This window comes from Solea senegalensis, linkage group LG16 (genome assembly GCF_019176455.1).
Source record: "Solea senegalensis isolate Sse05_10M linkage group LG16, IFAPA_SoseM_1, whole genome shotgun sequence".
NCBI classification, from domain to species: Eukaryota; Metazoa; Chordata; class Actinopteri; order Pleuronectiformes; family Soleidae; genus Solea; species Solea senegalensis.
In genome coordinates, this window is record NC_058036.1 from 11,839,471 (window position 1) to 11,863,460 (window position 23,990).

Below are 23,990 nucleotides of genomic sequence, written 5' to 3' on the forward strand. Positions count from 1 at the left end.
ACTCTTGGTCTTCCTCTGTTGCTTCCACTTGAGTGCCAATTTCATCATAGCGTTGGTCTTTGTGACTGCACTTTCTCGATGTTTTCCAGATTGATCAGACTGACCTTTATGTCTTAAAATAATGATGGACTGTTGTTTCTCTTTAAATCAGTTGAGTGATTCTTGCAATAATATGGATTAGGACAGTAGTCAAATAGGGTTATTCACTGTATAGACCATTGTACTGATTCTATTTTAGAAACTCCTTCAAGGATGTTGGGAAACCACCCCAGGTGACTACCTCATGAAGCTGGGGTTAAGGGTCTTGCCCAAGAACACATCGACATTGAACCCACGACATTCAAGTTGAAAGACAACTTCCTCAACCACTGAGCTACGGTCGCCCCAGACGCCTGGTTGATCCTGCCAGTAGCATATGTCTGTCTCAGAAAGTTGTTTAGCACATGTTCGCTTACTACATCATTACGTATGTGTTCCTCCATAGTTTGGATGTCTTCAGTATTAATCTACAATGTAGAAAATAAAAACCACTGAATGAGAAGGTGTGTCCAAACCTTTGACTGGTGCTGCATGTAGAGCAATGGAAAACGTGTCAACAAATGTGTTTGTTGTAGTTTTCTGGGAGCGATGACTATCTAGTCATGGTGTCTAATGACTTTTGGCCCGGGAGGAGCGTCGTGGGCCAAGTCCCTGCTCTGACAGTGGCCAAGACATTGGATGTATACAAAGTTGTCACTTCTCTGTTATCATTGCGTTAAAAACCATATCTAGTGCGCCAGAGTTTTGTGATTGTTCCCATTTATAGGAGAGTCTATAGTCGGCCAAAACAGCATCCTTGCCAGAGCAAAATCAAAAAATCACTGGCAGACTCGGGTGGTTTGACCAAAACTAGTGATTCAGTTGGCAAATCAGCACTCATAAATGTCGACTCACGTTGCTACATTTAGCAAATATGAAGCCACTTAAATCAAGTGTAAAAAGAGAGTTGAGCGTAAACGGGTAACAACCCCACTGTTACGTGCCCAGCATGGGCTCCTCTCTCCCTCCCCTATCCTTCCACCAGGTGCTGATCATGATGAGCTGCACCTGAGCGGACATGAGGCCACCGCCTTAACTTCTACCATGGCCAATCACCTGACTGGAGGCTCAATAAAAGGGAGCCTGCTGAGGAGCTCGCTCTCTCATGACAGAATTGCTGGCAGACAACAGTGATGGTAAATGGTGTGTGGTCGGGAAGGGAGTTTGGGTTACCCTGTACATGTCAGCACGTAGAAAACGTTGCCACCCATGTACCAGTTTTGACATTTATTTTGAACTCTTGTTTTTAGAGAGGACAGGGTTTTTGTTTGATAACAAAGGTTTAGTATAGGACTGGTTTTGTTTTATTGATTTCATTTATTTGGCACTCCACCTAACCTCCTTTCCTCCCCCGCCTTGCGTAAACCAGACTGTTCAAGTTAATCAATATTAAACATGATTTCTTTAAACCGTCAACTTTGCCTCATGTAAATCCTTGGTTTGTCGTGTTGCTGTTCTGTTTCTCCAACAACAACTTTGGAACGTAACACCCACCAAACACTTGCACTTATATTTGCCCCCTTCCTGATTTCTTATTTTTCTTTGCAAATATTAGACAAAGATAAACCAAGTGAACACAAAACACCAGTTTTTAAGTGAGATTTTATTTATTATGGGGAAAAAAATGATCCAAACCTACATGGCCCCATGTGAAAAAGTCCTCGTTGTAAAATCATGAGGTCACTGTGGTTAGTCACATATTTTGGAAGATTTCACTTGCCACACCCAGGCCTGATTACTGCCAGACCTATTGAATCAAGAGACGACTTAAATAGAACCTGTCAGACAAAAAATCCCAAAAAAAGGAAGACATCATGCTGCGATCTAAAGCAATTCAGAAATAAAGTAATTGACATCTTTCAGTCTGGAAAAGGTTACAAAGACCTTTCTAAAGCTTTGGGACTCCAGTGATCGACAGTGAGGGCCATTATTCACAAATGGAGAAAACATGGAACAGTGGGCAACCTTCCCATGAGTGGCCAGCCGACAAGAATTACCCCAATAGCGCAGCGACGAGTCATCTAAGAGATCACAAAATAACCCAGAACAACATCTAAAGAACCGCAGGCCTCACTTGCCTCAGTTAACGTCAGTGTTCATGACTCCACCATTAGAGAAAAATGACCTGCATGGCAGAGTTCCAAGATGAAAACCACAGTGGAGCAAAAAGAACATTAAGGCTTGTCTCAATTTTGCCAAAAAAAACACCTTGATGATCCCCAAGACTTTTGGGAAAATACTGACGAGACAAAAGATAAATGGAACCATGAATTCTGTTGTCAACCAAAAAATCCTGAAGGAGAATGTGCGGCCATCTGTTTGTGACCTCAGGCTGAAGCGAACAAAGCACACCAGCAAGTCCACTTCTGAATGGCTAAAGAAAAACAAAATGAAGACTTTGGAGTGGCCAAGTCAAAGTCCTGGCCTGAATCCTATAGGGATGCTGTGGCATGACCTTAAAAAGGCGGTTCATGCCCGAAAACCCTCCAATGTGGCTAAATTACAACAATTCTGCAAAGATGAGTGGGCCAATGTTGTAAAAGACTCATTGCAAGTTATCGCAAACTTTTGATCGCAGCAGTTATTAGGTTTAGGGGGCGAACACTTTTTCACATAGGGCCATGTAGGTTTGGATTTTTTTTCCTGCATTGTGTTTACTTCTGTTGACTTTGACTAATATTTGAATTAGTTTGATGATCTGAAACATTCAAGTCAAGACAAACATGCTAAAAAAATAAGAAATCAGGGTCACTTTTTCACACCACTGTAAATGTGACGCAGCACGGTGCGTTCGAATGCTTGAGCAAAGGTTGGCTCACTGCAGCGTGCTCATTTGTAGCTTCCTGGTCGCAACGCTGATGAAAGGCTGAACATAAATGTGCAGCTGCTTACACCAGACACTGCTGGCATCGCTTTTAAGGAAGGTAAAATGTACGCGCTCAATAATCCCAGACAGTGTCAAACACGCCACAGCAGTCAGTCTAAGTGAGAGAACCATGACTCTGCAAAAGCAGCTGATGACACAGGCCTATTGCCAGGTATACAGCCATTCAGAGTCTATTGGTATAATAGCCTGCCCTTTGGTAGTGATTATACTCTTACAGCTCTCAACCACACCTCTATGTTCAGGGGTTCTCAGCATTAAATCATAGAAAAAGTGTCAGATAAGTGTCTTTATTCGAGATCGTATTAAGATCTTATTGATACATATTATTGGTAGTCGGTCATGTCTTTTGGCCAAGTCACGTTACAAATGTATGGCTCTGTGGTCGTCTATCTGTCACGGTGACTATTGTTACAAAAATCATGAGCGAAGCTTTCCCTCTCCAGCCATCACACCACACACAGAGATGCTTAGTGGTTCCTTTTTGAGGATATAAATAAATACGTTTCGGCTTATCCACAGTCTGAATGGGTAATTAAATCGCTGGTAATTATCTATTGATCCGGAGCTTAAATGTTGTCTGATGTTGTGTGCGTTTAATTGGCAGGGTTTGTCATTCGCTCTCGCTGTTTATGAGAGGGGAAAAGAAAATTCCTGGGGAGGCGGATGAGGAGAACAAAGAGAGGAAGAAGAAAACAAACAGGATAGATATATAGAGAAGACACAGGAGTAATTGCTTTAATCATTGTTATTTTCAAGTATTTCTGTCCTCTAATCATGTTTTTTTTCCACTCTCAACAACAGTCTCTAATTTTTTTTCCCTGAGCTTTCAAACTAATAATGTCTTTCTCAATATACTCTCTGGTTTCTTCCTGCTCTCACATGGCTCTATAGGTGCTTTAGTTTCCTTAAACCACCCAGAGACATACAGGTCAGGTGAACTGCACCGCAACTTCTGTCTAGGCAGTTTTTTTTTTCTCCATAGTTTGCACCCTGCCTTTCCCCTAGTGCATGCTGGGATAGACCTTTAAGTGACCCTGAATGGAGAAAAAAGGGAGACGTATTGGATGGGGGAGACCAGCACTACACCGGCTCCTGCCAGAAGCAGGTTAATTTGTCGTGCATGTCATGGTTTCGTTGATGTTTTGGAAAATGGGGAATAACTGTATGAATATCACGATCAAGATCGAATGGATCATTAGTTCCAGAGTGAGCAAGACTTTAAAATTCAAAGTAACAGATTCCATTTTTCGTCCAATTAACAATACATGAAAGGACTACTGTAGGTTTAATTTTAAACGATTGGCTCACACTGAGGAACCCACAGAGAGGCTAATACTGCTGCTCTGCTCTGTGGAATGTAAGAGTTACGTCTATGGAGTCCAGCTCTCTCTTTCTCTGTGTTTTTATGGTCCCCTGTATGCCACATGTATATCTGAAAGTGACAAATGAAAAGAGATAGTCATTTATTTATTTATTTATGTCCTTTATTTTTGATTTGGTTGTATAAACACTTTTGTGGGCCTGCCTGGAATCCAGGCCACTCACACTCTCTGATAAGGCCGCTGGTATGTGGATGTAAGGAAAAAATGATTTTCGCTTTATCAACAAAGGGTTTATTTAATAAAGTCCACGATATCTTAATATTATATCCCCCCACTTTACCTTGCTGTTAGAAAACCTTTTGCAGCTGCAAAAGCTTCCTTCTCCTGCACCAAAGTCAGTTGAGAAAAATCAATGTTTTTACCCCGCGTGGACACAGGAGCTGCTGCTCTACCGCTGCCTTATTTACTAAGTTTGATAAATAACTAAGTCACAGGATGGTACATTTAAACATACTGATGGAGGCAGCAGTGGATCAACAACTCCTCCTCCATGCAGTGATGTAAAATCAATGATTTTTTTATTTGTAGAATGTTTGGTGCGGGAAAATGCAATTTACAAACGTCAGTTTATAGGTGGAGAAGGCTCGCAGACAAATCTACAGATATGGTGGCACACTCTGCAAGGTCAGTGTTGGTAATATTATTGTTTCCATTTGAAAGAAATAAGTTATAAATGCAAATGTTGTCACGTCACCCACGGCACAGAGACTGGTCATATGGGACATTCTGTGAAGCGATGACACAGGGTTTGAATTATTTAGTTTATAGGCCCAGTTGGAAGACAGCCAATTGACATATTTGGTAGGTTTTTAACATTTTTATAAGTTTTTTTTTTTTTTTTATGTTTGAAAGACAATATACCCTGCTGCCACTATAAATGTAGATGCTTCTCTAATGTAAAGTATAAACAGTCCCACATGTTTTGCTTATCTGTAGCACATATGAAAGCACTGTACATTTCCAATGCAACGTTTCTCCCTGCTCCAGCCACAGCTAGTTATCAGCTATTATATATTCCTGGGTGCCTCTATAATACGTTTCATATACACGGATGTAGAGTATTATCCACTTAAAGAACAGCCATAGCACAATGCTTTGTCAGCATTCAGACCCGAGGAGGTAATTGCTAACTGCAAGAGCCAAATGAAATTTGCCCAGAAGATGCTGAAAACATTCAATTGTGCTTCCCCGTGAATTAGACGCACCATTGAAAATCTGCTTGTGTGGACAAATGTCCCAGTGACAATCTGACAGCAGCAGAGGTGTGGCTTTCACAGAAGCTACATAATTGCAGAAACTTTTCTTTCACCTAATCTGACAGGTGGTGCCTCATTGGGGGGATACTTAAATGTGATGCTCCATCAGAGCATATTTATACCCTCAAAGATTCATACATTGAGAAAAAATGTTGATAAAGCAGGAATCCACAAGCAACATATTACCATTGTTATTATTATTATATGTTTTTCTTATGAAAGGCTGATGCGGGGGAATGCAATACGCACTTCTGAGAAAAAAAAAAAATGCCACAGAGGTGCCACAGTGTTTCCATGCTCATGTGTCAGGATAATTTCAGATGTCGACATTGAGTTCAAACTGTGGCATTTCATTCTGCTCTGCTGATATTTCCACCGCAGACAACACACACATTCAAAAGGACATTGTTTTTTTAGCAACCAGGAGCAAATATAACGACACTGGACTCAATGGATGCATTATTTACTGAATTATGAGGCTGTTTTGGGTTTATGCAAACTGGACTGTGTCTTTAGGATGAAAACAGTCTGCTCCAAAAGCTCATTTGAGCTCAGATGTACGGGTAAACACCCAATAACCAAGTATTTTCCATAGTATAAAATACTTAAAACACAAAGGTTATGGGTTTATGATGTACACTACAACTACTACAGCTGGTTCTACTACTAAGATAATAATATGTTTCATGATGCAGCTCAGAGTGCTTAACAATACAACATTTTTGAAGATGTAACAACACATCTATGGGATGAATAGCAACATAAGAGGAAAAGTGCTTCAGACTGGTTTTTAAAACATGCAGTGAAAAGAGTGAATAAAAATATCAAATGAAAGGCAAAAAAAAAAGGAATGAAGAGAACCTACAGGGAACCTGAATTTTAATACGGTTATGATGGTGAGAGGAGGAAAAGAAAAGATCATTTGAAAGCCAATACTGCCGTTTAACGAATATTACCATACTTAGACTTCCACATTTTATTGTGGCAGAACAATATTTGTTCTAAGTGCAGTGACAGTTTCTTTAATTAGACTGTGTATATTCTCTGATATGAGACCTCCAGAGAACAGCTTTTTCTTACTGTCCAATATACAGTATTTCAATGTTCTTCCGCAGGGATCACATAATGTCCCTCATTTGCAGAAAGAGGAGCCTCCATGTTGTTACATGAACCACAGGGGAAAAAAAAAAACCACCACTCGTCTTCACACAGTAGTGTTCATGTTTTATTCTCAGGCCCTATAGCGCTAACCTTTAGCTATTGTGTACGGATTGGTGGCGGTTTATTGCCAAGACAATCCAAATGCAATAGAACAGTGTATAGCTCCTATAAAGTATTGATAGTATTTGGTATTAATAATACATCAAATTTTAATAGAACTTGCATTGGGTATGCATCTCTATGTTTTCTGGCAATGTATGCCAACACGGCTGTATTTTTGATTTTTTCTTTTACAGGGAGTGAGCTATTGTCAATATTAGGACGAGGCTATATCAATATTATTTCAACATCATGACATGAGAAAGGATATCTTGATATCTATCAATTGATGAAAAATCAGTGCCTAAATGTTATCCTGGTTTAAAAGGATGTTGAATGAATGTATATATATATAAACATTCATTTTCCACAGATGAATCTTTTCTTTGAAAATAAAGTTACGGAATAATTTGTGGTAAGAAAACGGGACTTGAACGTTGAGTAGAACATTTTCGAGCGAAAAGCGAAATAACTGCAAAAAGTTATTCTTCCACCGCCCCGTCTTTCATCAGAGGAGACAGATGACACAGGTGTGCACACGTGAGCCTCTGCAGACTCCGGCACACCTGAGACACCGGCACACTGACGTCTTCTTCCTCCATCTTCCTCCCTCCCCGGCTTCCACAGCGCGCAGTAAATAATAATAAAAAAATAAATAAATAAAAGAAAAAAACATGCTTTATCAGGCCGGGCATTTTTAGACTTATCGATTCTTTCATGAGTGAAATAAGACTGAGCTGGAAAACCATGTGTCTGTTTGTTTGTACTGCAGGTGCAGAGGCGATGACAGGGAGAAAGAATGGACTTACTGCATGGAGAAGTTTCTGACAACAAGGAAAGATATCGCTCTGCACTGTTTGCTGCGTCAGCAGACACTCACTTGCCAAGTCATGGACCCAGATATTTACCCTGTTGTGAAGAAAGCTGTGACTGTAGCTCATTTTGAGAAGCTGCGGACACAGGAAATGATGTTTGTTTGGACAACGAAGAGGATGCTGGACGTGATGCACTGCTGTGATGATGTGCCTTGTAAAGTTTTTCGGTGGTCGTGTGAGCTCCACTGAGAGACATCAGACAACACCTGTTTTTGTCTTTTAGCATTTGGCAAGTAAGTGTACATATAGCAGTAAACATATGCAGATTTAGAATGAGGGTTGTCCTTGGACATTTTTCTCCCCATTTAATGGTCCCTGACCCAAAAAAAGTTGGAGAAACCCTGAATGAGAGACTATAAATGCTGGACCAAACTAAATATGGAGGCTTGCAAAGCTCCAGAAGTGGCAGCAAACATATTCAAGAGAGAGGTGGAGCGGTATAGAAACGGAAATTTTGGCTACTGCCATTCTTTGCAATGCGTCCTTTGTCGGTTTTTCCCACATTCACCTCCTGGATGGCTCTTATCGATCCGACTATCAGCTGTGATTGAAACGCTCTGTCAACACCTACTTTCAGTTTCTGCTTGTCTTTCCAATAACACAAATCTCTGTTGTCGTTTCTAATTGGCAGGATTTGCAGAAAGGTAGCAAACAATTGCAGAGAAGATAATCAACTTCCTGTTTCACTGTATATGCCCAGTGTACCTGAGTATGGTCATGTGATGCACACGGAATACCTCTGGAGACGATGTGAAAACAGTAGCATGATGTCCTGTGTCTCATCAGCTGTGAATTGCTCCTCAAAGATGATGTGGTCAATACAGGAAATGGCAAATGGACAAAAGTCTGTGTGTGTGTGTGTGTGTTAGCCTCCGTGCCACTTGTTGCTACATCTGTAAAAAGAAAAGTGTTGGGTGTGAGATGTCTGTTGAAGGAGCTTTTTATCACGATCAGACATTTTTCAATTTGTTTTTATTAATTAATTAAGAAAAGTTCACTTAATGGCCAACATAGGTGTAATAATGAATGCAGCTTATTAGCTGTATGTATGAGCATGTAGAATCATTTCTGTGAAATATAGATCGGGTAACCAGCTTGGCAGAGAGGTGACTTGAGGTAAAAGCAGCTGTCCCTTACTTTTTTACAAAGTGCAACGCGGGTAAAACGGGGTGAGAAGCACAGATGATCAAGATTCACCTTTCTTTGGCTTTCACAGTTGAAAAAACTTAAACAATGAACCCCTTAGATTTACCTTAGGGACCATTATTGTCTCTCCACAGTCTAATTTATATGCAACACTAAACCTATGACTGATGTTTCAGAGCAGATGAACACATTTTCCCTGGGGATCACATTGTCACTGATCAGTAACTAAATCATCTGTCAAAAGAAGAAGATGTCTCTCCGTCTCCCTAGGGTGAGACATGGACTGACTGACTGATTGATTTGGGCACTGGCTGTCACCTGGCCAGTAAATTCATCATCGCGTGCCACTGGCACTGACTGCACTGCTTCAGTAATTGCTCACATGGTTAAAAGAGCATGTGTGAGAGATTTATCGTCAGCGTAAAGAAATAAAACAAATGAGTTCACTGTTTTACAGGGAAACGTGAACTGAACATTTGCCTCGGCCCGAGAGAGGGGACGGGAAGGGTCTTGTTCCACGATGACATATTATCACACATGGATAGTTTGATTACATGGTGTCATCCAAGAAACCGGTTAGTGGGGGTGGTAAGTGCTGCATGACCAATGTGACAGGTTAGAATTTTACTCTTTTTGTGAAAGTGTAGGCCTCGTTTAATGTTGGTCTGTGTGTGAACTGTCAGGACAATATAGTACTTTGTGTGTAATACTTCTTATCACTGGTTATTTCAGCTATTTTAATATGTTTTTTATCAAGTGAACTGATTTAATTTCATTTGTGGTGGCCCTGAAGACTCAACACAAATGCAAAAGCCACGACGAAGGTCAGCAGTTGTGTAGTTTTTTTGCTGGCTGGTGTGTAGCTTTACTAGAAGGCAGACACACATGCTGAATGAAAGACCAAGAAGAAGTGCTTGAAGTGGGCCAGTACTGTCCTGTGCACAGTACTGGCACTTCTTAAGTTTACTAATTTGTTATCGGCAGCGTTTCTCACGAGATGCCACTGCCGTAATTTGTGTTTCTGTGGTCAAATCTTGGATATTATTTATTATTATTTAACTTCTGTCTTCTTTATACTGGGGGGTATATAGCCACTTTCTGTACAAACGTACAAGTCCATGGCTCCATTTATATTTAAACAAGAGTCTGCATTAGTCCAGCTCTCCACGCACGAAAATCACCCTTCATTTGTGTTTCCTTGTATTCTTTGATTGCTGACTTGTACGTGTATGGGTGCCAGCGGACATCGGCGTGTCACCTGATGCAAGTTTCCATGGTTACTGTCTTCCTTCCTGTCTCTTTTGACTGAAATAAAAGTGCACAACCAACTGGACTGGAAAGAAGTGATCTTGCACAATACAGTGCATGCAGTTGGGATAGAATGAAACTGGTGGTGTGCATGGGTAATGGGCAAATGATGAAATTAACATCACATGCACAAAGTATGCCTTGGCTTTGAGGCATCTCTCCCTCACATTTTTCTTAGAAATTTGCTTTAAATAAGTAAATATTTCAGAATATATTTTAAAACTGAGCAAAGTTTGTGGATGATTTTTTTTGGAGAGTATGACTTGGCTACAAGGTCAGGTCAGCAACGCTGTTGGGATGTGGTTAGACATAATGTCTGAAAATAGAAAGGATGCTACTATTTTCTTGCCTTGTGACACAGTCAAAGTCAACATTGCCACAAACTTTTAAACTTCAAACCCTGGACTCTTGAAGTGAATAATACAGTCACTACTATGCCAAAAAATATTTAGTGGCAACTGCTCCCCGTGGAGTCATCAAGTTTATTTCAGACGTACATGGTGGCAAATACAGTGACAGTCCACAAGTCCAGAGTTTTGTGTTGTGTACCTATTGGCCTGCTTGAGATGAGGAAATGGGTGACTGTGGTTTCATAATTACAGATTTGCTGGAGAAGTGAAATGAATCATGCCAGCATTTTCCATGCAGGGGACGCCAGCTTATAACGAGCAGGTCACTCATACGCTGTGCATTGCTTAGGCTCGCATTTATATTGAACAAGCAATTAAGGCACCTGCGGCTGTGCAAGATCCTTTCTCAAACTGTGCCGATGAACTTGTTTTTTGACAAATTCTTACTAGACCGTCACAGATTTTCAGCATTTGAAGAGTTAAAAGTGGAGGAGACAAATTGCCACATACACCCTGGACTCATTTTAAACAAATGCTCATTCATATCTATGTTATTCTCGTGCTGTATCCTTTTGTGCAAGATCAAACAGTGAGAAGTGATACATTCAAACATGAAGGGAGCAACATTGCATTTGAACCGGCAAGTTAAGTTCATTTTCTGTTATTCCAGATTTTGTTTTGATGGTAAAGAGCTAGCAAGAACTACAAGGCTGAAGTACAGATATTAATTACAACAACTCTTTGTAGTTTCAACCCAGAATGAAAGCAGAAAAGCTTACAAAATAAACCATTATCGTAAACTAGAACCACAGTGGGTGTTTTGTATTGTTTCCAACGATGCATGTCCTTATATTTCTGGAAGGTTTTAGGGTTTAAATAAAACCAAAGACCAAACAAAGCATTCAAAGGTTTTGTGAATATTTATGCTAAATCTTCAGAATGGAGAAGAAAAATGATTCAAATAAATAAGGGGTCTATGGGGTCTTTGCATCAGTCCACAGCATGGGCCTTAATAATCAAAGCACAGACATCAGGGCCTAATTATTAAACAAAGAAAAAGTCTCCATTCTCTGTGTAATGAGACATCAGAAGGTCGGTCCATGAAATGGCAGAACAAGCTGCTCAACACTTCAATAACAATTACATGATCTTCCCATTAGTTATGGGCCTTGTGGTTGCGATGTGGTTACACTGAACCCCATCAATCAACTGCAGCTAATTTAACACACCTAATCGACGCCCATCTGACTGAATAACAAAATCAGCTGTGGTGACCGTAAAACTAAGTCACGCCTTTTAATCCCAACCTCCCGATAAACTCGTTATTATAACTGCTTTTATTTGGCTTATTAGGCTCCATTTTGCACACAGTGGCCAGAGTGTCGGCAGGTCACAGACAGCGCTACCTCGACGGCCAATCGATTCCCTGCTTCGAGACGTGAGATCAATAGATGCGGAGTGACAAACTGAACTCTATTCACTTCAGCGCTGATGGATCACAGCAGAGCAATGAAGGATCGGGGGCCGTGAATCTCGACCGTAATGTTGACAGGCTGCTGCTGCTGCGAAAGCAGGGAGCACACAAAAACACGTCAGGGGAAATCCTGCTCCACTTCGGATGCAACGTGGAAGAAGTGTGACGCTAATCAAAGAAAAGTTAGCTTTTCTTATGGGTGTGGATGTTTTAGGCACAATTGATTACACTTGAGTGCGTCTATAATGTATTCAAATGTATTCAAATTGGTCACTTTGATTGTTTATAAGGTTTTCTCCACAGCAGTCTTTCAACCTAATTTCACAACGATTAAACATAAATGAATTGAATCATATCCATTTATCTCTCCCTGTGCATCTTCTCCATCTATTCATCTCTGTATTCCATTATTCAACATCTTCATTAATCCCAAAAGCAATTAGGTTTAGGGTGAGTACAAATACAAAAACAGCATATACAAGCACTGACATTACAGGTATAGTTCTCACTGTTGTCTACAAGAACCAGCCTAGGCCATGAATGCTTCCTCTTGCTGAAAACATGGCTAAGAAAACAAGGAGAACAGTTTTTGGTCACATAAGAAAAGGATCACCTAATTAACTCTATGCCTCTAATTCCAATGCATTAGAGTGATACAAACTTACCAGCAGTAGCTGTTCGGTCTTTGTGAACACTTGCATGCTGCATCCTTCATCAGTAAACAGGCTCTGCCCTGCAATACTATCAGGCAATGACTGAGGGAGTGTTTGTGTGTATACAGCAGCAGTGCCAGAGTGGGTGGAGTCAACAGGCCTCAAACTGCTGAATGACTGGATTTTTTTGAGCAGTAGAAATCACTTCTGAAACATTTCCTGCGGTCTTCCTGACATAGTACAAATCACTTCCTGTGTGCAGCAGATCTAAACACCACTAATACTGAGAAACTGATCAGGTGAATTGACATTGTGTGAACTCATCTGACAATGGTTGTATTCTCACAGACATTTGTTTGGATTTAAAAAGTCTGCCTGTTTTTTTTTTAGCTTTATCGTCATTGCCCTTTGTCCTGTTTACTTCATTTCATAATATTGTATGACTAATATAAATACTGCAGTATGTCCTTTAAGAAATACAACAGCATACTTTAAATTCTGAAATATCCAGCATTAAGTCTCTTCACATTTGCGTCCCCATCTTACTTTAAGCAAGGCCAAGGTTTAAGGACAAATGACGCTTTAAAGAGTGGATGATAAAAATCTCTCTGAACTACTTCCATTTGTGCTGTTGGGCTGCTCCATCGTGTCTCCATTTAGTTTCCCACTCGGTCGACTAAAAACCATAATCACGACTGTCTCAGCTGCCCACTTACTGATACTGCATTTGTCTATAACCCCTTGTTTTTATGCTCTAAACCTTTGTTGCCATGGCTTTGTCATGTTTGCTATTGAGCACGGTATGGGGCAGTCCACGGTGTCGTGTTTATTGTCTGTATTTTCGTCCTTTAACATTTTTTTTTCTCCACAGTGCACTTTGTATTGTTTTATTTTTTTGTTTACCTTTTTCTCAGGTAATGTGCCTTCCGGAAATTAAACATCTCTTTTTTTCTTTTTTTTTTTTCCGCACTCACTCTTTTACCCATGGGACACTTGGAGCCCACTTCCAGCACATTTGCTGTAATGTAGCTAAATGCAATGATTGGGATCATTATGACGACAATTTCACAAGAGCTGGGAAGGCAATATGCACAAGAGACACAACAACCACAGCCATGTGTCAACATGAAATAGTAGACAGTCTGGTTTATTATCCTTTTCACCAGTCTCATAAAGCATCATGAAACGAGCACAAACTTTGAAATACTGCCTGTGTGCTACTGACACAATTTATGTGAACATTGTGTTCCTCTGCCAGTAACTACACCGTGACAGAAGCCTGATCTGCTTGAATAAAATAACTTTCGTGCTGCTGTGCTGAAATTTCCTCAACTGCTTTTAGTGTTTACACGCTCACGTAACAGCGATATCATTTCCCTTCATTTCAAAATCTGTAATAGTCCCATTGGAGAGATGTGAACTAACTGGAATAATGAGAGATTTTATCCCTCTGACTGCTGCTTTAAAGGGGTTAGAAAGCAGAATCCAAACATGAAATCAATGGCACAGTGGACAAGAGATGCAAGAGCAACCATTTCCGTTGATAACAAACAGAGGGGGAGTAAAGAAAGGGAAGACGGACGGAAGGGAGAGACTTCCACTCCACATACAGAGTCGAGCAGCTACATAGTCGCTTCCAGGAATCATATTTTTTGCTCTATATTAAAGCAAGAAAATCTTCCCGTTCTGTTCAGCTTCAGTAAAGTAACTTTCACTGGAGCTGATGAAAATCAGAAGCAGAAAAAAGAAAAACTTCCTTTTAGTCCCTTAAGGTCCAATGTGTAACATTTAGGAGACTTTATTGGGAGAAACTGAAATTCTGCACTCGTTTGAACAACGGAATATCAATAATTTCCCTGTATAAAAAGGTACATAGTGTACATTGGCTCAAAGGCACAGAAATCAGAAACTCAATAGGGCAATTCCATTGTTGGTCTCTCTCCTTTTCTCTCAGGTCTGAAGTCAAAGGCCTACAATTGTAAACGGCTAGGACTTCTGCCGTGTTGGATTCAAAATTGGATGACACATGAGGGTGAAATGCTGGGATAATTAATATGTAGCTGTTAGCAATGAAATAGGCATATATTCGACATGATCATTTAAATGACAGAACAGACAACAAACATCAATTTGCTAATCTGGACGACAATTTCACTGCAAGTGGTGTGAATATGATGATAAGATTTATTCATTGTTTCACAGTCTAACCTCACAAGCAGAGAGGACTGCTTCTTCTGGATCCTGATTGGGTAAAATGCAGATTGATACCAATTTGTGGTATATATAGAGGGATGTTGAACACACACCCTCAAAGGTTTTCCATCAGCCTGTTTTACGCTCATTTTAAATGTACACATACAAACACTGAATATTAGAAAAAGTCTTAGAGGCAGGTGTAAAAGCTGGCGTTTTATAATGCAGGTGTGGATGGAAAAAAAAAAATCAAATCACATGACTTCCACATAACGCTGTACTGGAAACACTGTGGAAATGGTGGATAGACTGATGAGGAAAATTTAGTGCTTGAAGCAAATACTACAGTAATTAATTGAAGCGGGGGAAAAAAAAGACCATCATATAAACTGTATATAAAGTGAAAATTTGCAATAGATTTGAATGGAAACCTAGCTAATGTAAGACGGCAGCTGCCATTAATGGATTTACACTGAGAACACATTCTCGATGTGCAATGTCATTTTGTTTTCATGCATTTGTGGTACAGTGAATGACTGTACATTAAGGGTGCTTTCATACCTGTATTTCATTCCAATTCAGGGAGTAATATCCTACAACGTTGCACTTAACCTTACAGTTCGATGTGACACACCAGTGTTCAGTATGTGAACATTTCCAATATGAACGAGAAAACAATGCCATATATCTGAGGATGATGATATGAAGACACACTGCTGCTGCAGACAGACTCCTCCGAAGGAGAAGATGTGTTCTGGAGGCATATAATGACCTATTCACCGGACAGTTTGTATTCCAAAGATGCATCCGGTAAGCTGCCTGGTTATAGAGCCCATTTAGAAGTCTAGAATCCTTTCAATGTGTACTTCGAACTCTGTTTACTAAAGTTGTTTATGGCAGTGACACTGTCCCTGTTCTGATTTGGTCATGTTTGCGACAGTGCAGGGTAGTTGTAATTGTACTCGTATATTGTGCACACACTGCAAACAGACTGCTCCGTGCCGGAAAGGCGTGCAACTGTTCACACAAGCCCATTAGAAATGTCCACGGTTTCGGAACAACAAGCTCAGTATGAAAGCACCCTCAATCTCGGTCTACAGAGCCAGGATATAATTGTGGTTCAGAAATACTGAATCCCTTTAACGCTAATGATGTGTCGGGGTGCATTACTTCATGTTACCTCCTGAGATAAAACTTTGAAATACCAGTGACCCCTGTGTCCTATCATGACACTGCTTCTGACACATATGGCACATATTTACTTCTGTTAGAGCTCCTGCTATTTTCTACCCTTTACATTTCTTTATTTACAGTATGTGTTTCTTCTCTTATGTGTGAATTTAATGTTTCGTTTGTAATCTGCTGAACTTGTTTCTGTAGGTGTAACACCTACTGCACGTCTGTCCATCCTGGGAGAGGGTCTAAGGATAGAGGGTGTCACTTACTTGTTGGACTCGACTTGACTTGATACCCAACACAGACTATGATGCATGTATTTTGGGACACATTTGTTTATTTTTACTGTATTTTAAGGTTGTTTTTTTCAATAGTTTTTTCCTTATGAAACGAAGGAACAGAAAATAATACACTGGTTAAACTGGCGTAGACATATTTAAAGGCATTGCAAGCCAATCATTTTAAACACATTATTACCCTTCAATAAACAGGGAGATTATGGGCCATGTTTGTCTGCCTATATGAAAAAAAATAACTTAAAAGGATTTGGACGAACAGTTCTGGTGATATAGGTTACAACCCACATTTTTTTATTTTTAGAAAATTGCAAATCTTGCAAGATTGGGGAATGTATTGATTATATTATATTATATTATATTATATTATATTGTATGACATTACATTACATTAAATAAAATTATATTATATTATATTATATTATACTATATTATATTATATTATCATCTGTTTAGCCTTTGAAGGTTACAGGGGAGCATGGAGCTAATACCAGCAGACTGGATGAGAGGCAGGGTTCATCCTGGACCCATCACCAGTCTATTACAGGACCAGCATACAGAAACAAGGGGCTTAGCTGTAAAGGCTAATGCATATAAATACTGTATGTATATATATATATATATATATATATATATATATATATATATATATATATATATGTGTGTATATATGAATATTTATCTAACAAAAAAATATTGGACAAGATAAATGTGACTATGTAACCACACTGTTACACTGAAACTGAGGAGATTTAGCCATACAGGCAGTTTCTTCCTCAATTGATATGGCTGTGAAACTTAAAACCTCTGGCTGTGATTGAATTTTCTTCCCCAGGGGAAGTGAATTGACAATCAACAAGAGTGAGAGTGTGAGAGAGGGAGTGTCATACATACAGCAGTGTCTATGCAGAGATGTATGTTCCTTGGTAAGTGCTCAGGTAATTGCTTATTTAGCTTTCTGGAGCAACTCCATGGCTAATCACTTCATTTTAATTTACAAAACAAGGTTCTCTCGTGGTGATTTTTTTTTAAAACTTTCTTCAGTCACTTTATACTGCTGTCAGGCCTGGGGAAAACCCCCCCACACAGAGAGAGAACTACTATTTAAACCAGGATTTAAACCAGTGACATACATCACATTGTAATAAATACCAGGGCCCAGGGAAAATTATATTATTTTAAGTGTAATAAGTATTAACTTCTCCAGCATCCAAGTCCCTTTTCAACTTAGTTATGCTGCCATAGGCCACTCTCCCTTTCGCTCTTTCTCTGTATCTCTCTCTCCTTCTCCCTCTCCCTCCTCTTCTCAGCACTCACACTCTATAATGACAATAACTTTGTTTTTTTCTCCCTCCCCCTTTGTGCTCTTCCTCTCACCCTCTTTTTGTTCTCACTTCACACATATCTGATTCCAGAGCTTCAATACCACAGCTCAAATATTACAACTTAATATATAAAGCTACTTGTTACTGCTAATGTTAAAAAGTATCCTGATTCACCATTCATCCATGTCTAGTCCTTTTCTGAGGGTCACATGGGGAGCTGGAACCAATCAGAGATGGCGTTTGGGGCAAGAGGCATGATGGAGGAGACAATGAAGGTAACAGTGATGCTAATGATTGTAATTAATGTTATTTAATGTTTGAAATGCTTCTGGTCTCTATATTCTTCTCTCCTTGCTTCTTTTTTTTGCCCACCTCTACTTGACTAACCTCCTTCCCTTACCCCTCCTTTCTCTCCTCTCTCCTACCCCAGTTGGTCTAGGCAGATGTTCATACTCTTTGAGTCTGGTTCTGTGAAAGAGTTCTTCCTGTTAAAAGGGAGATTTTTCTCTCCACTGTTGTCAAGTGCTTGCTCTTTGTGTTTGTGTTGGGTTTCTCTGTAATAACTGTAAGGAATTGAACTTACCATGTAATAATGTATGTTATGAATCCAATGAATTCAATTGAATATTGAATTGAAGTGAATTGAATGTGTGAAATAGGGAAACATTTTACGGCAATGAAGCAGTTGGCAATAATAAAACAAACTTCAAATATGGAGGTAATGTTCACAATTTTTTTTTTAGGAGTACTAATGAATATTATTTACATTTTCTTTGTATGGAAAAATGCAAAACTCAAATTGATTGTATTTCAAAAATAAATTATGAAATGTTTATCATTGCAATAAAGTATTTAAAAAATGTTGATTGATGCTCTATTTATAAATAGTGGATATTGATACGGAATTAAATATTATACACTATATACAAATTAGTGTCCAATCATAATTGTAATATATTCACTTCTGCAGCATGTAAAAAAAAACCTTAAATGTAGTTAAAGTTCATGCAACGTGAGTAAACTCTGGAATTATGACTTATCATAAATTGGTTATTGACCTCCATTTCTTCTTGCTCAAGGAAGATGTTGTCTCCTTCCTGTGCAATTCTCCGACATGTTAGTTAATTCTGATTCCTGAAGCTCAAACTAACGCAATGCAAGCAGCAAAGTGAAAGAAAGTAAGAGACTCCACGCGCGATTATGACAACTTGGGTCTACGTTCCAACACATCAGTAATAATAATAACAATAATAATAACAATAATAATAATAATAATAATCATAATAATAAGAGCAGGGGCAGGAGACTGGCCGCCGCGGCGCTGATTGGTCACTTTGGAGACGTGACCGATTAACACCCTTTAAGCGCACACACTAATCCGTGGTCTGTCCTTAAGCTCATGCGGAAAACACGGCACTCTCTGCGACTGTGCCAAACCAAGTGCGTCCGTGTCTGCGCCATTATGGCTCGTTGGTGTGTGTTTGCGTAAAGGCGCCATAGTTGTGGCTGACCTGCCTCTCCTCTTCCTCACACCCCCTCCTCTTCCCCTGTGATAGTCTCTGCCTCTCTTGTTCGCAGAGTTCGTGTGCGCGCTGCTCCACTGCGGTCCGTCTCTTGCGCATGCAGAGACTTCGCGTCGGAGTGTCCCCACCTGCTCGCGCTCGGACAAACAATCAACTCCAGCATTAGTATATATGTTTTTTTTTTCTAGACAAACAAAAACAACAACACTTTGGATTTACTCCTTTCCCCGAACAACTCTCGTCTTCGGAATCGACAGAGAAGTAGGGGGGGGATAACCGGGACATATTGTTTTTTTTTCCCAGTGAGAAGTAATCACACGCAGCTGCACCGCGGAGAGAGAGCAGAGCAGAGGGAAGCGCCGTCTGTCCAGTGTTTGCAGCAACACTCCAAGTGAAAATCCGCCTGGAAGCTATACAGTTATTTATTTTGACTTCAGGAGGAAGCTGTGGAGCTCGTCGCCGCAGTTTTGTTTCTTTGCGAGAGAGAGAGCGAGGCAGAGAGAGAGGAAAAGAAACGATATGCGGCAGCTGTTTTTGCAGTTGCTCTCCTGGAATTAGTGGATGGATGGTTAAAGGGAGCGGCTGTCGCCTTGTTGGAGCGGGGAAACTGAATATACTGTATACAGAGCCCGCGGTGGTGCGCAATGGATACTCGTCCGTCTCTGAAGGTAAGAAATAACCTGAACTGTGGAGTTGTCGCTGCCCTGCACGCAGCATATACATCACATGTGCCGTTTTGACTTGATTCACGTGTTCATCCATATGTATCTGGCTTACACTTCTGCCTTTGCTGCACGTTTTGCTGCGCCGACTCTGACGCAAACCCCCACATATTGTCTCACAAAGATGTGTCAAGCTCTGGGTTTGAATCGCGCACAGTTATCCATAGAAAGTAACGTGTTCAGTGGACAGTCTGTGCTGCGTGGAGAACCAAGAAAGCTGAAAGGTTAGATAGTTGTGCCTGACGCATACTAATCCCGTGCGCGTTCTGTGGGTCTCTGCTGACGCTTCTGTTGTGTGGACTTGTCTTGTTGCCTCTTTAGGACTTTGTCAGGATCAGTAGTCCTTGTGGGGACACAAATGAGCCAGGACCTTATTGCTGCATCTCTGGTTAAAGTTGGAATTAAGACTTGAATTGTGGTTAGGTGAAACATTAATTGGTTTTGGTCAATATTAGCGCTAAAAGCTTTGGTTAGGCTGTCCTCGTGAATGGAGGTCAGTGTAGTGTCCTAACAGGAATAGCTGCACCAACACTTGTGTGTGTGTGAGGGTGTGAGAGTGTGAGAAAGAAGGAGAAAGAAGGATGAGGGAGGGGTGATCCTAGTCTTTCAAAAAACGTTCCCCTGTGATAAAACAAAGCGATAAAACACTTATTTATTATTTAGTGCTATAGTGATCTGGCTTTGTTAACTGTAACATGCTGTTTTTCTTTGTTCCCTACTTATACTTGTATATTTTCCCTCATTCCATCAACCTGCCTGTAGGGACAGCAGATGTAATTTAGCCAGTGGCTCTTAACTAGTATCTTTACATGTTGATTATTCTTGTGTAATGCACCACAACCCAATAAACACATAACACACAAATAAAAATGAACTCCCTTTAAGTTGTGCAGATGGCCTGCTGTGTGTGTGCGTGCTATGTGCGTGTTGTATCACATTCCCCTGTGTGCTGATTATTTCATTAAACTCTCATATAGGATTAACTGTCTGCTGCCGGAATTGACGTCCACCATGAGGCACCACATACAGGCAGCAGTGAGCAGTGTTATAAACGCCACCTCCACCCACTGTAATCACCACCCTCTTGTGGATTAGCTGTGGTAGCATGACACTTGCAGGATAAGAAATCCGAGTCTGCAGAGTCTGTACAGGAAGCTGCCTAGGGTTAGGCAGGAGACTTCAGCACCATGGACAGCGCAGAGAAGAGAAGGGACAGACAGAGCAGTCTCACTCCCACAAGGGGGCTTTAATCGACTTTTGCATGGCTGTTATTCTCCTCAAAAATCACAATGTGAATGACAAAAGGGTTTGTCTTGGGGGCACAGGGTGTAGCAAATCCCCCCCCACACACACCCCCGCCACTAAAGAAATTCAACAGTGTGATATACTTGAAAATTGAACAGTGACTGACAGACAAGTGCATGCTACAGTTTACCTAAGTATCACCATCTACGTCCACTGTCAGTAGTCCCAGTTAAACTGAACTCCACATTAAAAAAAATGTGTAAAAGTCTAACAAGATGAACAGTATATTGTTTTTCATATACATTTTTCACTTAATATCAGTGATTTTGTCCAAAAAAGTTAAGAAACACCCACTTTAAACAATCACTATCCAATTATTTGAACATGTAATTGTTTTTCATTTGAAAATTGCACTTTGAAACAATGCAATTATCACAAACAAAGGCTGCATTTTTATATTTTTAAATTTTATGACATAAAAAAACATAAACACCATACATCTTTAAGTACTAATTCTTGCATCAAACTATATCTGTCAATATGTTGATGTTGATGTGGCAACGCTTCATCTTGTTTTGATTCTATAACACAGTAAAAAGTTATATTGCAAATCAAATTACAATGCAAAAAAAAAATGCAATTTCATATCATTCAGCACTAATCTGTATACATTTAAGTGAAGTTTTTATCATCACGTTCCACAATAGGAAAGTGGCATCAACTTTAGCAGATACAAACAGTTTCCCATTGCCTGAACCCCTGTCTCAGTTCTAGACATGTGAATGTCTAATTTTATCTATTTCCATTTCGAGTAAAGTCCTATGGTGGTTTATTTGACCAGTGGAAAATAGGCATCATTGATGAACCTGCAGAGAATGATCGTTACACCTTTCAACTCTTTAGATCAGATAGACGTGGCATGATAGGAAATTACCATGTCAAGATTAGGTTGATCATAAATTGCGAATCACAATATTATTGCACTAATTGTCAAAATATGCATTAACAATGCTTAGTCTTACATTGTAATCTGGTAATAAACTAATTGTTGTTGCATTGGAGATAGGATAAATCTTTATGGGAATAACAGAAAGTGAAGAACAAAAATGTACCCGATAAAAATATCGTGCCAAGGCCATAAGTGGTAGTGAAGATGCAAGTGTCACCACTGCACTGGCTGTATGTTGGCAAGCTGGATAACATTTAATTCACTCATTCACAATCTTTATGCTAATGGAAATTTACCACAATCCCCTTATTGTTTGTCTGATGAAGTCTGATGAACCTGACCAAATGACAAAATCATGTGACTGCAACAGTGATTGTCAGCTTCCCACACAGGAGACCATAGAAAATCTTGGTATATTGGTCAACTTCTAGAAAGAACACTGAGAATACATAAAAAAGAATGTGAATGTGAAAACATCATAATGGGTTTACTCATTGAATGGTGTGCTAGTCACCCTGTGAAAACTATTGCCCTGGAGATAACCCTGTTATCTTGGACCAGAGTTCCACAAAGAAACAATGAATAGTTATAAATATATCATTTCCCATAGTTTGAATGCTACATTTGCATTTATTTTTGGGCCTGGTAGAAAGGTTTAATTGTCCTTTTCAACTAGATAACTACCCTGTTATTGCCAAAGAAGACCACAATGATGTTTTGATCATTTGTTTCTCTTTGTACTCAGTGTTGTTTGGGTCTTTAGTTTCTCATTACCAGCAGTCACAACGCAAGCTCATCTGATACATCGCTATCACTATCAGGCTCTGTCAATTCTAGATGCAAGAGTGACTCTGGTGGGTTAATACCTTTGGTGGAGAATGCTCAGGGAAATTGATAGATCTGTTTTGACGGATAAGATAACCTGCAATTGAAGACAAATGCAATTTAATGGTACGCCGTACGGATGCTGGGGAGGACACACGTAGAAGTAGGCCAGATTTACCTTGGGGAAAAGGTTGCTTTCTCTCAGAAGGCTCCCAGAGAATGTTAGAAAACCGTTGTTCTGCTTGGAAAATTATGTCAGAGAGGTGGGAGGAATGGAAATTGTAGGATTCCTTTACTGAAATCCTCTCAGAAATAATAGAAAGCAAATCAGTTCGTATTCAGTTCTGGTTCACAGGGAATGGCTGAGATGGAAGGCAATTGTAGTTCGGAAATTAAGTGGAAAATGACTGGGGAGATTGGGTCTCAACCCCTTTGTGGTGTCTCTGCACGAGTCTCATCTCCAAGTCTACTGTATCAGGGAAAAAGAGAGAATGGTCCTTCTTCAGGAAAAATATATCTCTTGTTGTCTTTCACTACCTCACAGGAAGTAAAGCAAATAAATCCCAAACAGAAACAGCTAGGAGGAGCCAACATGCAGGCACTCCAGTCTGGTGTCCTAGAAGTTTTTCATTATGAATTAAACATCTGGTGAAATTGTCTCACAAGCACATTTTGTCATTCGGAGGTGGAGCGGTTGATCGGCGAATTTTGCAACGAACACAGTTTGTGAACAGATTCGAGACCAAATGATGCAGCATCCTGGTGTTTCTCACCAGGTGCTTTTTGTCCATTACTGAATAACACTGGAAATCTGGGGATGGTTTTATTGTCCTCATTTCTTCAAAAGGCTGAAAAAGCCACAAGCGGTTTAAACACCTTACATGCACACAATTGTGATAGTATTATGTTATTAGTGGTTGCATTGCCTGTGTGATGCCTCCTTTTCTTCTCCACATGGGTGGATCCAACAGCTAAGCTGACAGGTTTACGTTACTTTGCCACGTCTACAGTTACATACCTCCACACACTTTTGTAATTTTTACAGCCAAACATCTTATTGACTTATT

General features: G+C 40.0%; 1 protein-coding gene across 2 annotated transcripts in view; it reads left to right on the plus strand.

Moving 5' to 3' along the window:
- The first annotated feature begins 19,076 nt into the window (after positions 1-19,076).
- The window catches only part of LOC122783332 (leucine-rich repeat and fibronectin type-III domain-containing protein 2), a 162,217-nt gene continuing 157,303 nt past the window's right edge, over positions 19,077-23,990 (plus strand). For both annotated transcript variants that reach the window (XM_044048063.1, XM_044048064.1), the window contains exon 1: positions 19,077-19,850. The gene's annotated coding sequence lies outside the window, so the exon portion shown is untranslated. The remainder of the gene's footprint in view (positions 19,851-23,990) is intronic.